The sequence below is a fragment of the Panthera leo genome, chromosome E2, assembly GCF_018350215.1.
Source record: "Panthera leo isolate Ple1 chromosome E2, P.leo_Ple1_pat1.1, whole genome shotgun sequence".
Taxonomy (NCBI): domain Eukaryota; kingdom Metazoa; phylum Chordata; class Mammalia; order Carnivora; family Felidae; genus Panthera; species Panthera leo.
The window spans coordinates 26,625,414-26,639,279 of NC_056693.1; the positions used below are offsets into that span (position 1 = coordinate 26,625,414).

Consider the following 13,866-nt stretch of genomic DNA (forward strand, 5'->3'; position numbering starts at 1 on the left):
GCCCGCGGCCCGCCGCCTGCCCGCGGGCCAAGCTACACCATACCGACACAGCCGCCGCAGCTTGGCTACTGCGGGTAGTGAACCCCTCCGCCCCTTCGCCACCGCCGCCGCGGGCCGGGCCCCGCTGCCGCGCATGCGCCCTGCCCACCTCCGTCATTGATGGTCGCCGCCCCCCAGTAGAGGGAGGGAAGGCGGAGGCGACGGAACTCTACGTCACGCAGGGTCGCCATGATTATTGAGGGCAGAGCGACGGCTGCGGAGAAGGGCATGGGCGGCCTTCTTTGGTGAGGCCCAACGCTTTCGGGGACTAGGTGGATAGTGAATCTTTGGTTTTATAGATGGGGAAATTGAGGCTCTGAACTAGTTGTTGGTATTGAATCAGTGTCACAAGGGATTTGGTTTGTCTTTAGACATCTTGAACCCCAAACTAAGGCTCTAGCAATTGAGTTTTCAAGCTTCTCAGTAATTAATAGGCAGATGGTTTTCCTTCTTTAGCTTCCTTCCTCCCTCCCTCCCTTCCTTCCTTTTTTCTTTTCTTCCTTCCTTCCATCCTTCATTCCTTCCTTTCTTCCTTCATCCTTCTCCCCATTTGTCCCACCCGCCCTTCTTTCTATCTTAATCTTCCTACCCATCTTCTCTCTTCCTTTACATTGCCTTCCATCTTTTCTTTCCTATTTATTGTTCTTTCAGTAAAAATGGTAACAATAAAAAGTATGGAGAATTGAAGAACAAAGAAATGATTTTAGAATTTCAGGAGAGTGATTTCTTCTGGGAGTGAAGGAGGAGAGTGTGTTATAGTAGAGGGGATTAGGGGTTCATCCATTTTACTGTGGGACTTGAACAAACACCCCTAACCCCTCTCCAGCTCTGTTTTCTCATATCATCAGGGGTTGCGCTCAGTTATCTTCAAAGGCTTTTCCAGATCTTACATTCTCTGAGTCCATAAAAACAGATTGTGTAAGATAAAACTTTGGTTTCCTTGCTCTGGGCTAGATGTCCTGAATATAGTAGATAGATAAGGGTCATGGGAATATTACTTAACTTCTCTGTGTCTTAATTCCTTATCTGTGAAATGTGGACAACAATAGTATCTCGTTGTGAAAATTACTACAGTACATGGACATGGTAAGTGATCACTAAGTATTAGCTATTACTATTGATAAATTAGCAACACATTTAAGGTTCCATTTTCATGGAAAAGCTTTGTATGGATTATACAGCCATGTTGAACCTGTGGGCCTGGGAGCCCCCTCCATCTTTGTAGATTTCCCCTTGAGAAAGAAGGGGATCTAAAGATGTTACTGTTGGAAATGCCAAAGGTGAACGGCCTTGGTAAGAGGGATTACCCAAGGTAAAACCTCTTAGGGATCCAGGCTGCTGGGGTTTTCCATCTGTCTCAGAAATTTAGGCAGGTGTGGTTCCCTGGTGCCCTGATAAGAGATGACTCAGCACAGGGAAGAGAACCACTAGGCTCACAGACCAACAACTTCCTTCTTTCCTGGGCTTTTCCCTTGGTGTCTACACAACCTGCAGCCTTCCTGCATCAGATAGGTGACCTGAGATTGGCTGAGGCAGATCAGGTGGTGAGGATGGCCTTGCTGATGGACTGCACCCAGAGCTAGAGTCAACACGTGTTATTTCCTGTCTTTTTGTTGCACTCACCTTAAATGGAATTGCTATTGTTCATTGATTGGACAAGGCTTTCCCCAGGGTTGTTCCTGTTTGCTCCCAGTGACTTCCTGGCCAGTGATTCTTAATTGCTTAATTATAAGTGGTGAGGAGAGGCTGCCTGGAGAAGCACACAAAGCTCCTTTTCCTCCCCCAACAAAAACTCGTCCTACACTAGCAAAAGTAGTGCACACGCACACAACCATAAAAGAAAGCTAGGCCATTATACTGTGTTCATAAGTCACTGGATTGGTGTATTACCAGAGATACAGCTGTTGGGTTTTTCCCCCTGTTTAAAAGACTTGCCAGTTCATATCTGGTCAGCATTTCCCTTTAGGGAACTCTCAAGGTTTCCTGAGTGTAGGGAACTAGGAGAGAGGGAGAGAGAGAAATCCCCTTTTTAAGAAACTCCCTTGCTTCCTGCAATTTCTGAACCACAACTTTCCTCAGTTGATCAGCCTTGCCTATCTTGGCTAGTCTGACCAGCTCAGGACAATTGATGCCAAGGATGAGACCTTTATGGAGTCTATATTCTGAACACTTTACCTATTGTTTTTCTTTAATATCCATAACAATCCCATGAATCCCTCAATAAGTGATTGAGGGAATCACTTATTTCCCCTTCACCTATTTTCTTGGAGGTGGGGGGGGTGGTGAATTCCTACTCTATTCCCTCCCCAGCAGGGCCAAGCATGTAGGAACACATCCAGCTTCCATCTAATTCTCCCTTACTCTTCCCCAGGGCAGGAGGAGGACTTATCTGATGCCACAGACCAGTGGCTTTCAGAGAGGGTACACGTAATTGTCTGCTGTCTGCCGTCTGCGGTTGCTCACTGTGTCAGTGACTGGGTAAAGTGTTTCCACTTCAGCCACATCCTCCAGTCCAGCTTTGTCAGTAATAAAGATGACATTTTGATCTCTACCTGTCTGACGCCTGCTTTTATTTCTCAGTTCTGAATGCAGGAGGGGCAGAAAGTAATTATTGACCTTCTAAAATGCCACCGGTGGTTGCTATTATTATCACTCCTATTTTAAATTTTTGTTTAAAGTTTATTTATTTTTGAGACAGAGAGAGACAGAGCATGAATGGGGGAGGGCCAGAGAGAGAGGGAGACACAGAATCTGAAGCAGGCTCCAGGCTCTGAGCTGCCAGCACAGAGCCCAACGCGGGGCTCGAACTCACGGACCGTGAGATCATGACCTGAGCCGAAGTCGGACGCTTAACCGACTGAGCCATCCAGGCGCCCCTATCACTCCTTTTTTAAAAGTGAGGACATAGAAGCAAGGTAGAAATCTCAAAATGTTTCACAGAGCTGGTAAGTGAGGTGGTGGGAATAGGAATTTGAATCCAGGCAGTCTGACTCTGTGCTGGGGTGCTCATACGTGCTATGCCATAATGACAACAAGCCTTTATCTGCAACCAACACCCGTTTCTGCCCTCCTGCAAAAGTAAGCAAGGGGAGATGATATGTTCTCATGACCAACCTCCTAATGCTTAGGTCCTACTTGCCTTGGGATGCTTTCAAAAACAGACTTGCATATGTAATGTTGCTTAGCATAGCCAACCAGCCAACTAGCCAACCAAGCTGATGCTCAAAATGCCCTCCAACTGGAGGTCTCTGGGTGGTGAGTCTTCCTGGGTTGGTTGGTTGGTTGGTTGGTTGGTTATTTATTTATTTATTTATTTATTTATTTATTTATTTATGGTATAATGACATCTAGGGCTACAGAGTAAGAAACAGGAATACAATTGTGTTTCAGACACACGCATTTTAATATATTTTCAAACTGGACAGTTTTTCCTCTCCCTCATCAATAGTCCAAACTACCATCATCTCTGCCTTTGACAGCTGTTGGGGTGTCCCCCACATTCTTCCTGACCTCTCTTCAAATTTCAGGAGCTACAACTGCTATAAGGTTGGGAGAAATTATTTACAAATATCGATGCTGCAGCCAGAGTAATATTCTCAAATTGCAAATTTCATCAGTCAGTCTCTTAAGATCCCTCAAGAGCTTCCCCTTAGGCTCAGAATAAAATTCAAACTCCATATTATAGGTTTCAGGCTTTGTAAGATCTGTCTCCTGCTTACTCCACCTCTACTCCACTCTCCACTTAGCCTAACAGACACTGCCTCAGGGCATTTGCACAAGGATGTTTTCCCCTCCAGCTTTCTTTTCAGTTAGTTAACTCCTGCTCTTCCATCAGATCTCAGCTCAAGATCCACTTGTTCAAGAATTCATTCACTAGCTTTTCTGGTGGGTCAAATCCTCTTGTCACAAGCTCTTGAGGGCACTGTGGCTCTTTTGCTCATAACACTGGGATCAGTTTTACATATGCTTGTGTGATTTTTTTTTTTTTTTGAGAGAGGGCACAAATGAGCGAGGGGGAGAGAAAGAGAGAGAGGGAGAGAATCCCACAAGAGGCAGAGAGAGAGAGAGAGAAGCGGGGCCCACCCAGGGCTCATGTTTTACCAAAGTGAGGCTTGAGTTCATCCGATGTGAGACTCGAACTCAGGAACTGTCAGATGCTTAATGACTGAGCCACCAAGGTGCCCGTGATATGAATGATTCATGTCTATCTTCAGATGTCATCAGACTGTCAGCTCCATGGGGGCTGTCACCTGAGGCTGGAATGAGCTCAAAGTATTTCTGAAATGGAAAACAGGCCAGCACGTGGCCCTTTATGGCTGCAGAATGCTGAGGCAGGTGGGAGGGGAGGGCACCCACAAGTAGAATAAGGCTTTATCCTCCAGAACATGGTGGACCAGTTAGATTTTGTGTTTTAAGTATACTGGGAAGCTTTCCTAGGTTTTTAAGCAGCAAATGCACCATTTAACGTGTGCTCTGAGATCTCCCTCTGTCCCTTGGTGGAGAAAGCCTGGAGGCCTAGAGTGGACCTGGAAAGAGCGCTTAAGAGAGAGAGTGGTGGATTGGACCAGGGAGGTTGGAGTGGACACAGAGAGGAGGAATCTGAGAGGTATTTTGGTGGTAAATCCTCAACATTAAAGTGCAGGGGGCTTGTTCTCCTTAGCTGTGGAAAAGCCCTGGTGCTTCTGCTGCTTCCAGTCTTGTGTTTCTTTCCCTTTATAATCCTTCTGTGTCATTATTACTCACGTTACTGGAACTCCTCTGACATTAATTCACACTGCTAGGCTGCTACAGCATTGAGAGTTGTTTATAAAACTCAGTCGTCTCAGGTGGGAACACAGTTTCTGGGCCAAGTGTTACTACATGACTGCGTGCAATCTACCAGCTCCCAGATGCCCTGAATCCACAGTATTTTCCCATCACCCTTTATAGCAGGGTTTCTCAATAATAACACAATTGACATTTGGGGCCAGATAATTCTTTGTTGTGGTGGCCTACCCTATGAATTATAGGATGTTGGACAGCATTCCTGGCCTCCCTCTCTAGATGCCAGTAGCACCCTCCTACCCCAGGTGTGACAACACCCAAAATTCCCCAGAGAGTGTGTAATGTCTGGTGGGGGGAGGGAGGTGTAAAATACCCACCCGTATTTAGAACCACTGATCTACACAGCAGTTCGGGGAAAGCCCTATCTCTGGGGCTGAGCTTGTGGGAATTCTGTCTCCTCCTCTCTTCTGCATGAAACACACACACACACACACACACACACACACACACACACACATACACACACACACACTCAGAACAAATCTAATGAGAGTTCTCTAGGTTCCCTCTGATATGCTGTCCTGTCTAAATTGAGAATGTAACAACATGGATTAACAGGGTCCTGGTCAGAGTCAGATGTGTGTCCACCAAGCAAGTGACTGGGTAACTGACCACCTGTTACCCATTGCTGCTTCTCATCAGCTTATCTATAGAATATGTTCTTGCCAGGCTACCTACCTGTATTTAAAGCCTAGCTTAAGTCTCACTTTTTCCAAGAAAATGTACTGGCCTGTTCAACTTCCTGTGACTGGTTAGGGCAATTGAATGACTGGTTGTTTAATTCATTCATTCATTCAACAAATATTTACAGAATACTTACTATGTGCCAAGCAGTGTGAGTAAGTCCTGAAAACATATCAATGAACAAAGCAAAGTGTCTGCTTTCACGATCTTACTAGAAGGGAAGACACAATGAATGAGTGAATGATATAGGCCAGGGAATGGTGGTGGAAATTTAGAGGCCTCAATATTCTACTCCCACCTGTGGTAGGTAGTCTCCAAAAATGGCCCTCAATAATGCTTTTCCTCCTTGTGTGGACATACTGCTCTTTGCATCAGGAATCTGGGCTGCTCTGTGACTGTACACTGATAGCATCTGTAGAAATGATATTCCAGGATTTCCAAGATCAATTCTTAAGAAGACTGTTAGCTTCTACTTCCTTCCTCTTGGAATACTTGCTTGTGCAACAGTCCTACTTGGAACCTAATTCCCCTGCCAAGAGGAAGCCCAAACAACTATGTGGAGGCGGGCCAAGGTCCCCATGTTCCCAGCTGACAGCCCCAGATGAGCTCCCAGCAAGAATACCAAATACCAGTCACGTGAGTGAGGCCATTTGGACTTCCAGCTGGTTCAGCATTCCAGACAACAGACAACCTGTGAAACAAAAGTACCATCTAGTCAACCCACAAATGTATGTGAAATAATAAATTGTTAATTCAACAACTGAGTTTTGGGTGATTTGTGATGCAACACTACATAAAAGAAACACATCTAAATTCATAACTGACAGACCAACATAAGAGCTAGACAGATATGCAAACTTATAACTGATAATGTTGAATGGAGGATATGGCTGGTTATTGCCCTACTCATGAACTGGACAGAGTCCAGTGACTGGCACAGCTGGACACTCTCTGGGCTTCTCTTCTTCCCGTACCTGCTGGGCTGGTGGGGAGGCCCGTTTCTGTGAGACAGAGAGCAGACACAAACGTGCTGTCTCTGCAGATAGGCTGGCTCTCCAAGAGAAGAGAGCTGGGATGCACATGCTCAGTATATTCTCCAAAACTCATCAGTCAGACAACTCAATCCTCCCATAGAGAGGAGGAGTGATAGGTAGGGACATAGGCCAAGAAACGTGGTCTGCCTTGTTTCCTTCACATGGAAATATGAAGAATAGAGAAAAAGGGTACGCCAACAGTGATGAGGATTCTGAAATGGAGAAGATGCATTTGTAATCTTTTAGGTGGGCTGGACAAGGAAAGCCTCTCTGAGGAACTGACATTTGAATGGAGTTGAGGAGCCATGGGGATATGTGGAGAAGAGCTTCTAGGCAGACGGTGGTTAGTGTGTTTGCAGAGCAGCAGGGGGACTGTGTGCCTGGAGCATGGAGAGGAGGAGAAGGGGTTGAGGTTGAGACTTGGCCAGAGCATGGAGCCTTATGGTCCTGGGAAAATGTTAGAACTTATTTTACATGTGATGGGAAGTCATTAGAAGGTGATTAATGCTCCTTGATCAATAGATTCTCCAACTCAGGGCTGCAAGGGCTTCAGCACTCTTGCCATCAAGTTTCTTGTTGGTGAAACCATGTTGGACTCAGTGTGGAAGGGCTGTAGGGTTCCCATACTTGGATGAGGTCACCACCCTGGGCATGAGACTCCAGGTGCTCAGCTGCATGTACTGCAATCAGGTCTAAGACCCGGCTGCTTACCGATGCTTCTCGGGCTATCTGGGCAGTAGAACTTCAGACAAACTTGATATGAGTGCCCATAATGTATGGGACATTCTTATTAATTTATTAATTTATTTATTTTTAAATGTTCGTTTTTGAGAGAGAGAGATAGAGCACATAAGAGTTGGGGGGGGGCGGGCAGAGAGAGAGGAAGACATAGGATCTGAAGCAGGCTCCAGGCTCTGCACTGACAGCAGCAAGCCTGACGTGGGGCTCAAACTCACGAGCCATGAGATCATGACCTGAGCCTAAGTCAGACGCTCAACCAACTGAGCCACCCAGGTGCCCCTGTGTGGGGCATTCTAAAGTCACTGGTGGTGGTGGGAGGTAGGGGTAACAGTGACTAAGGTAGTATGCTTATTTTCCTGGAAGAGCAGGAGAAGGAAAGTAATGGCTACATAATGACAGATAGAATGCTGTCACCACCACATGGGACAGAAATCAAGTGGTGAGGGGCAGTCAGAAGATGCAGAGACCACAAATGAGGAAGGAATTGGATGGCATGGCATGGAACACATGCTATCTAAACATATGTATGTGTGAGTGTGTGTGTCTGTGTGTGTGTGTATTGCTTTTCCGGATGCCCCTTACATGCTTGACCCAATACAAGGAACTGGGCTATGTACCCAGCATTTAGAACAGTATGTGTTCCTCAAATTATTGATTGGCTGATTCTACACAAATGATCTCATTTGTCCACCCCCACAGACAGCTCCGTGAAGTAGGTATTATGCCCATCTTATTTTTTATTTTTTTTAAGTTTATTTGTTTTGAGAGAGAGAGAGAGAGAAGGGAAGGGGCAGAGAGAGAGGGAGACAGAATGTCCTAAGCAGGCTCTGCACTGTCAGTGCAGAGCTCGACATGGGGTTTGATCTCACAAACCGTGAGATCATGACCTGAGCCCAAATCAAGAGTCAGATGCTTAACCGACTGGGCTACCCAGGCACCCCTATTATGCTCATTTTAAAGATGAGGAAAATGAGACTTAGGAAGGTCAAGTAACTTTTCTGAAGTCTCTACCACTAGGAAGGGGTAGAGACAGAACTGGCATGACAGATCTGTAGTATTGAAGACTTCTCCAGAAGGGTGGAGACGTGCCCTGGTTCCCCTTGAACTCTCCCACACCCAAACAAGTACCAGGCTAGTTCAGTGACTGCCCAGGACCGGTAATTGAGTTTTATTGACCTAAAGATCTCCAGGACAAGAGGGTACAAATGACTTTTGCACATTCCAGGACTGCAGGACACAGACAGCAGGAAGATCTTTCTCTTAACTTGACCAGTCTCTCGCAGACATGGAAGACACTTCTGGATGTCCTGTTATAAAACTTCTGCATGCTCTGGGAGTCAGATTTGGCCAGGAGGCATCTCCTCCTCCCAACAGTCCCAAACTGCAGCCTGGAGTGGTGCTTGGAGCTGGCCCTAACTTAAGGCCCCATCTAATCCACCCTCTTTATTGTACAGATGAGGAAACCAAGATTCAGAGAGGGGAAGTGAATTATCCATACCAATGACTGTCTTTCCCCACAACTCAATCCAGAGTGGACAAACCTCTTCAACAACAAGGCTCACCCTTGTCTATAGGATGGTCTCCTCTTCCTCCAACCCCATCTGCAGATCGCAGTCATCTTTCCAGTGGTCCTTGCCCTTGCCCCACCCATAGGCTGCCTCCACAGCAGGCAATATGCTGGGGCAGAGGCCAGAGGACCCCTGCCCCCCAGGGTGAGGGAGAGGAGATCAGTCCAGCTACAGGGGGCTGGCTGGAAGACCTCTAAGGACCTCCTCACCCTGAGATGCTATTTTATGCATTCTGTAAGAGGTCCAAGGTGGGACAGGCTCACAGGAAGCCAGGTCTCCACCCTTCCCCTCCAGCTTTCCAGTGTAAAAAGAACGTACAGTTTCCGGAAGTTTGTATGTACTGCAGGAAGGTCATGGAGTATGTCAGGGTTCCCTTTGTTCTGCAACGGAGTCAGCAGTGTGGCTGCCTCTCTCTCTGGCTCTCCATCACCACCTCTTGCTACATCTCATTCCGCATTCCCGCCAGAGGTAGTACTGGAATCCCAGTTTTTCCTAAAGTGTGGAAAACACACCACTGACGGAATGGCAGATGAGTTTCATTGGTAAACAGCCAGACTTCTAAGAAACTGTAATTGTTACATATTTATTTTTACAGTCCTGTTTTTGGCAAGAAATACTGGACTTGCAGCTGTAGCAATGAAACATTTCTCTTTTAATTATATTTAACTTTAGAAGGTGAGTTGATTTCAAAAAATGTATTAACCAGATTTTTAACTGTGGTGGTGTGTAGAAATGGTCAGAATCACGAAAGGGGATGTAAGGGACCCACGTGTGGGAAATACTCATGGGAGTTGGTGCTTTAGGACCGTGTATTCTGTCTCTTCATGCAGGGACATGTGCTAAGAGTGGCAACCCTTTCGGAAGACCCACGTCTGAGGGTGTAAGAGCTGGCACTAGGCCGACCAAAGAACCGTCAGGGCAGGAGTTTTGACTCTGCCCTTTTCCGTGGTGCCTGGGCAAGCCTCTCTGCTCTGGGCCATTTCCCATTTCTGCAATGAGAAGGTCGCAGCCCCGCCAGCTACATATTCTCATTCCTTCCCCCTCCTACCAGCGTTGGAGCTTAGACCAGCGGACACCGTCAGGGGAAACGATTTCACGTTTTAGGCTCGCACTCGCTCGCTTATTACATATTTACTGCGCCCCTCCGCGCAAGGGACATCTAACTCCCAGAAAGCCTGTTTGCCACAGGCTCCCGGCCTCGACCACCGAAGCCCGGAGCGCCACCTGCTGTCCTGAGTGCAGCTTCCGAGAATGAAGGAGAAGGCTTGAATTGAAGTCTCCCTCACCGCGAAGCAATCCCCTGAAGAAATCGGGGAGGCAGCTCTTTTGGGAACAGGTGGCAAGGCCAAATGGGGATGCAAGGTGAATGGATCTGTGTGATTGGCAGAAATGCCTCCCACAGATGGAAAGGCCTCAGGGGGAACCCAAAGAAAGTGGGCAAGCAGCAACAACTGCATTTAGCCATGCTTTTCTCGGACATAAAGGCTTACAACCAGCACCTCCAGGCAACCAAAAGGGACTGGGTCTGCTCCCCATTGAGATCCTGGGTGTGGAGAGAGCAGCTGAGGAGCTGCATCAGAGGCGCAATAAAATGGATTGATAAATTAATTTTGGGGGACTTTTCACTCTGTGTTTGTTTTGAGTGGAGAAGAAGGTGTTGCAAGGTGTCTGTGTGCAGAGGGCAACATCCTCCATCCAGTCCCACATGTGGGGAAATTGCTCCGCAAAGCTCTCTTTCTCAGCAGTGTCAGTGATGGGGCTGGAACTCCTCTGTGTCCAGAATGCAACTCTGCATGCGGGTCTGCCTGGGATGCTGCCTCTCCAGCGCCCAGCTCTTCCACAAAGTCTATTTAGGTTTTCAGTTGGAGGCCAGGAGGTGTGGTCCAGGAGCATGGAAGCTTTCCACCTCCGTTGTTCCCTAGCTTTGGTCTATCTGTGGAGGGGTGTTTTAGAATAGGAGTGCTCAGGCCCCACTCTAGCAGACTGTGGTGGGGTGGGTTTGATATGTGGGGTGAGATGTGAGATATATATATATATATATATATATAGATAGATAGATAGATATAGATATAGATATATAGATATATAGATACACACACACACACACATATATCACATTTTCTTTATCCATTCATCCATTGGTGGACACTTAGGTTGTTTCCACATCTCAGCTATTGTAAATAATGCTGCACCTCCTTCCTTTCTTTAACTGCTGTAGCAGCTCATTGCGCAAGACTATAATTGCTTCCACCACTTCCCAGCTGGTGGGTGCTGAGCTTGTTTCCAGTCTCTTGAAGACACGCTGTGAATTCCCACCGAGGAGCCAGCTCACCTTACCCAGAGAGTAAACTGTAACTGCAAAGCAAAATGTGTTATTTAGACTCGTCCCCGAGAATAGACAGGCCCACATTCAAGACTGGCCACCTTCTCTCTGTAAACGCCGTGCTGTTTTTCCTCCAGCATTGGGATGGATCACAGTGCCATATGAAGTAGTAGGTGTGCATTTCAGGGCCCTGTGGTACAAATCAAGTGTCTTCACACATTGCAGTCACCCACGTTGTGGTCAGCTCACACTGTGAGAGGCTTTTGGAACAGAGGGCCCAGCAGGTCTACAGTCCCCCATCTCATGCCCTTTTTGGACTTGTTGGGTGGGATGGTGGGTGGCGTCACTCAAGATACTAAGCTTTTTGCTGACAGGGAGGTGCATACAGGTGAATTAATGTGAGTTGCATGTGGAGGGCTGCCTCTTGCTGTACTACATGGTGATAATTACCCCCCCATGGGTGCTCTGATGGCCTTCCCATTAGCGTTTTCTCTCCCTCTCCCTCATTAAACTGTGAGTTGCTTAAAGCCCAAAGCAGGGACTCATTTGTCCCTGCAGTTCTCACAGCCTTGGAAGTCTGACCTGGGTGCAGGCAATGCCTGAGTATTTACCACCTACCAGGTGCCCGTAGAGCACTATATTCAATTACCTCACTTAATCCTCCTAACAACTCCCAGAATGAGGTGCTATCGTTATTCCCAGTTTTGAGATGAAGAAAAGGAGGCACAGAGAGGTCGAACCACCCATCAAAGTCACACAGCTCCTAATTGGCAACGCTGAGATTGTGAATCTGGGCAGTTTGGCTCCAGAATCTGCCTTCTTCACTGCTCTGCTATGCTGCTTCAGTGATCTTTTCTCTCTGTCTTGGAAAGTTTGGGAGGAAAGGGGATGGTGTTTACTTTAATTCAACCTAAAACAGTAACATTCGGTTTAGCAAAAGTGTATTGTGAGTCCTGGTTCTGTTACTAATTAGCTGTTACAATTTTGGAACAGTTAATGTTTTTGTTTCTCACCCATAACACAGGGACAATAGTACTGATTGCAAGGGGCTATTGTGAGGCTGAGATGAATAAGTCTACAGAGGGGGCTTATGCTAGTCGGTAGTCAGAATGCAGCATGCTGCTTCCATGTACCAGACCACGGGCCAGATCCTCCATGTTCATGGTGCGTGGATCAGCAGCGTGGGCATCATCTGAACACTTGTGAGAAAAGCAGAATCTCAGGCCTCACCGCAGACCAGCTGAATCAGAATCTGCATTTTAGCAAGGTGCCCAGGTGGTTTATGTATGCTGTAAAGTCCTAGAAAGCCCTGCTCTACAGCAGTGGCTTCCAATCACCTGCTTCCATCAGACTCCCAGGTGCAACTTCTGACCCCGAGGATGGTGTGTGTGTTGGTAGCAGACAACACACTTTTGCTAGCTCATTTAGCCTCTTCTGAAGTTTGGCGATAAGCCAGGCTTGGAGACCCAGCTGTGAGAGGCAGTAGAGATGCCTCTCTGAATGAAGCAGTTTCTGCACTTTTGATGTGACAGAGAGGACATCTTTTTGGTTGGAGTGCCCAACGTTTGGCATCTTTTTCTGGGTCCTCCTTCCATCCTTGCCCAACTTAACATTTTGAGAAACAGAGCTTTAGTGACTCAGGAAGGGTGGTCAGAGACAAGAGTGCCACCCTGTGGCATGATCCTGGCATTACCACTCAGAATACTGTTGGTAAAGTTAAGGACACAGTGACTTCCATCTGTGATAACAGGGACAGTAATAGCTAAATTGTATTGAGCTTTTGTTATGTGCCAGATACCATGCCTGGATCCCCCCCCCCCCCCACGGATTCATTTATGTAAAACTCACAATGAGAGAATGAAGTAAGTACGATTTTCTCCATATTGCAGGGCCGGGGGAGCAGAGGTTGGGATAAATGTACCGACTTGCTCAGGGGCTCTGGGTACTCAACACTGGAGCTGGGAGGGTACTCAGGGCAGCCTGGCTCCAGAGCCCACCATTCTACATTAGTTTTGATATATTTCCTCGGTGCCAAGAGCAGGAGCCTTTTCTGGCGTAGACCCTTTGGGTTTAGACTATATTTAAGCGTGTGCTATTTTGTTTCCCGGAGCAGGCAGCGAGTGCTGGGCCAGGTGTCGGAGACCTGGTGCTAGCATGAGCTCCCCTCCCTCCCAAGAAGTCTCAGGCTCATTGGCGTACTTTTTTCTGAGTTTGTAGGAGAGGGGATAATAATATTTGAGCTGTTTACCTTATAGTGTCTTTGCAACAATGCAAGGAAGCCCCTGGGAAACAGAAAATTGGACTGAAAATTACATGGCAGTGGGAAAGGCAAGGTGGTGTCTGATATTCTCAGGGAATAAAAAGTTAAAAATGTATGATTTTTCCCCCCAGTACTTCACACCAGCTGCATTAGTCAGAACAGACAATTATGCTGGGTTAATAATAAACCCTAACATCTCAGCAGTTGAAAAGAACAGAGTGTCTCTCTCATCAATGATGTAAGCACACAGGGCTCCACTCCTCTTAGTCCCTCAGGACCCAGGCTGGCAGAGGCTGCATCTCAACAGGCAGCAAAAAGAGCCTGGAGACCACCAACTGCCCCTTCAGATCACATGGCCATGCATGAACTCTAGGGCTCAGAAGACAGGTGAAT

The 13,866-nt window shown here is 47.1% G+C and overlaps 1 long non-coding RNA gene across 1 annotated transcript; it reads left to right on the plus strand.

The window, feature by feature from the left end:
- Positions 1–118: 118 nt before the first annotated feature.
- Positions 119–2,590, plus strand: LOC122207661. Its single transcript, XR_006196960.1, has 3 exons — positions 119–284; positions 1,089–1,125; positions 2,411–2,590. It is a non-coding gene; the product is annotated as an uncharacterized LOC122207661 (long non-coding RNA).
- Positions 2,591–13,866: the final 11,276 nt, after the last annotated feature.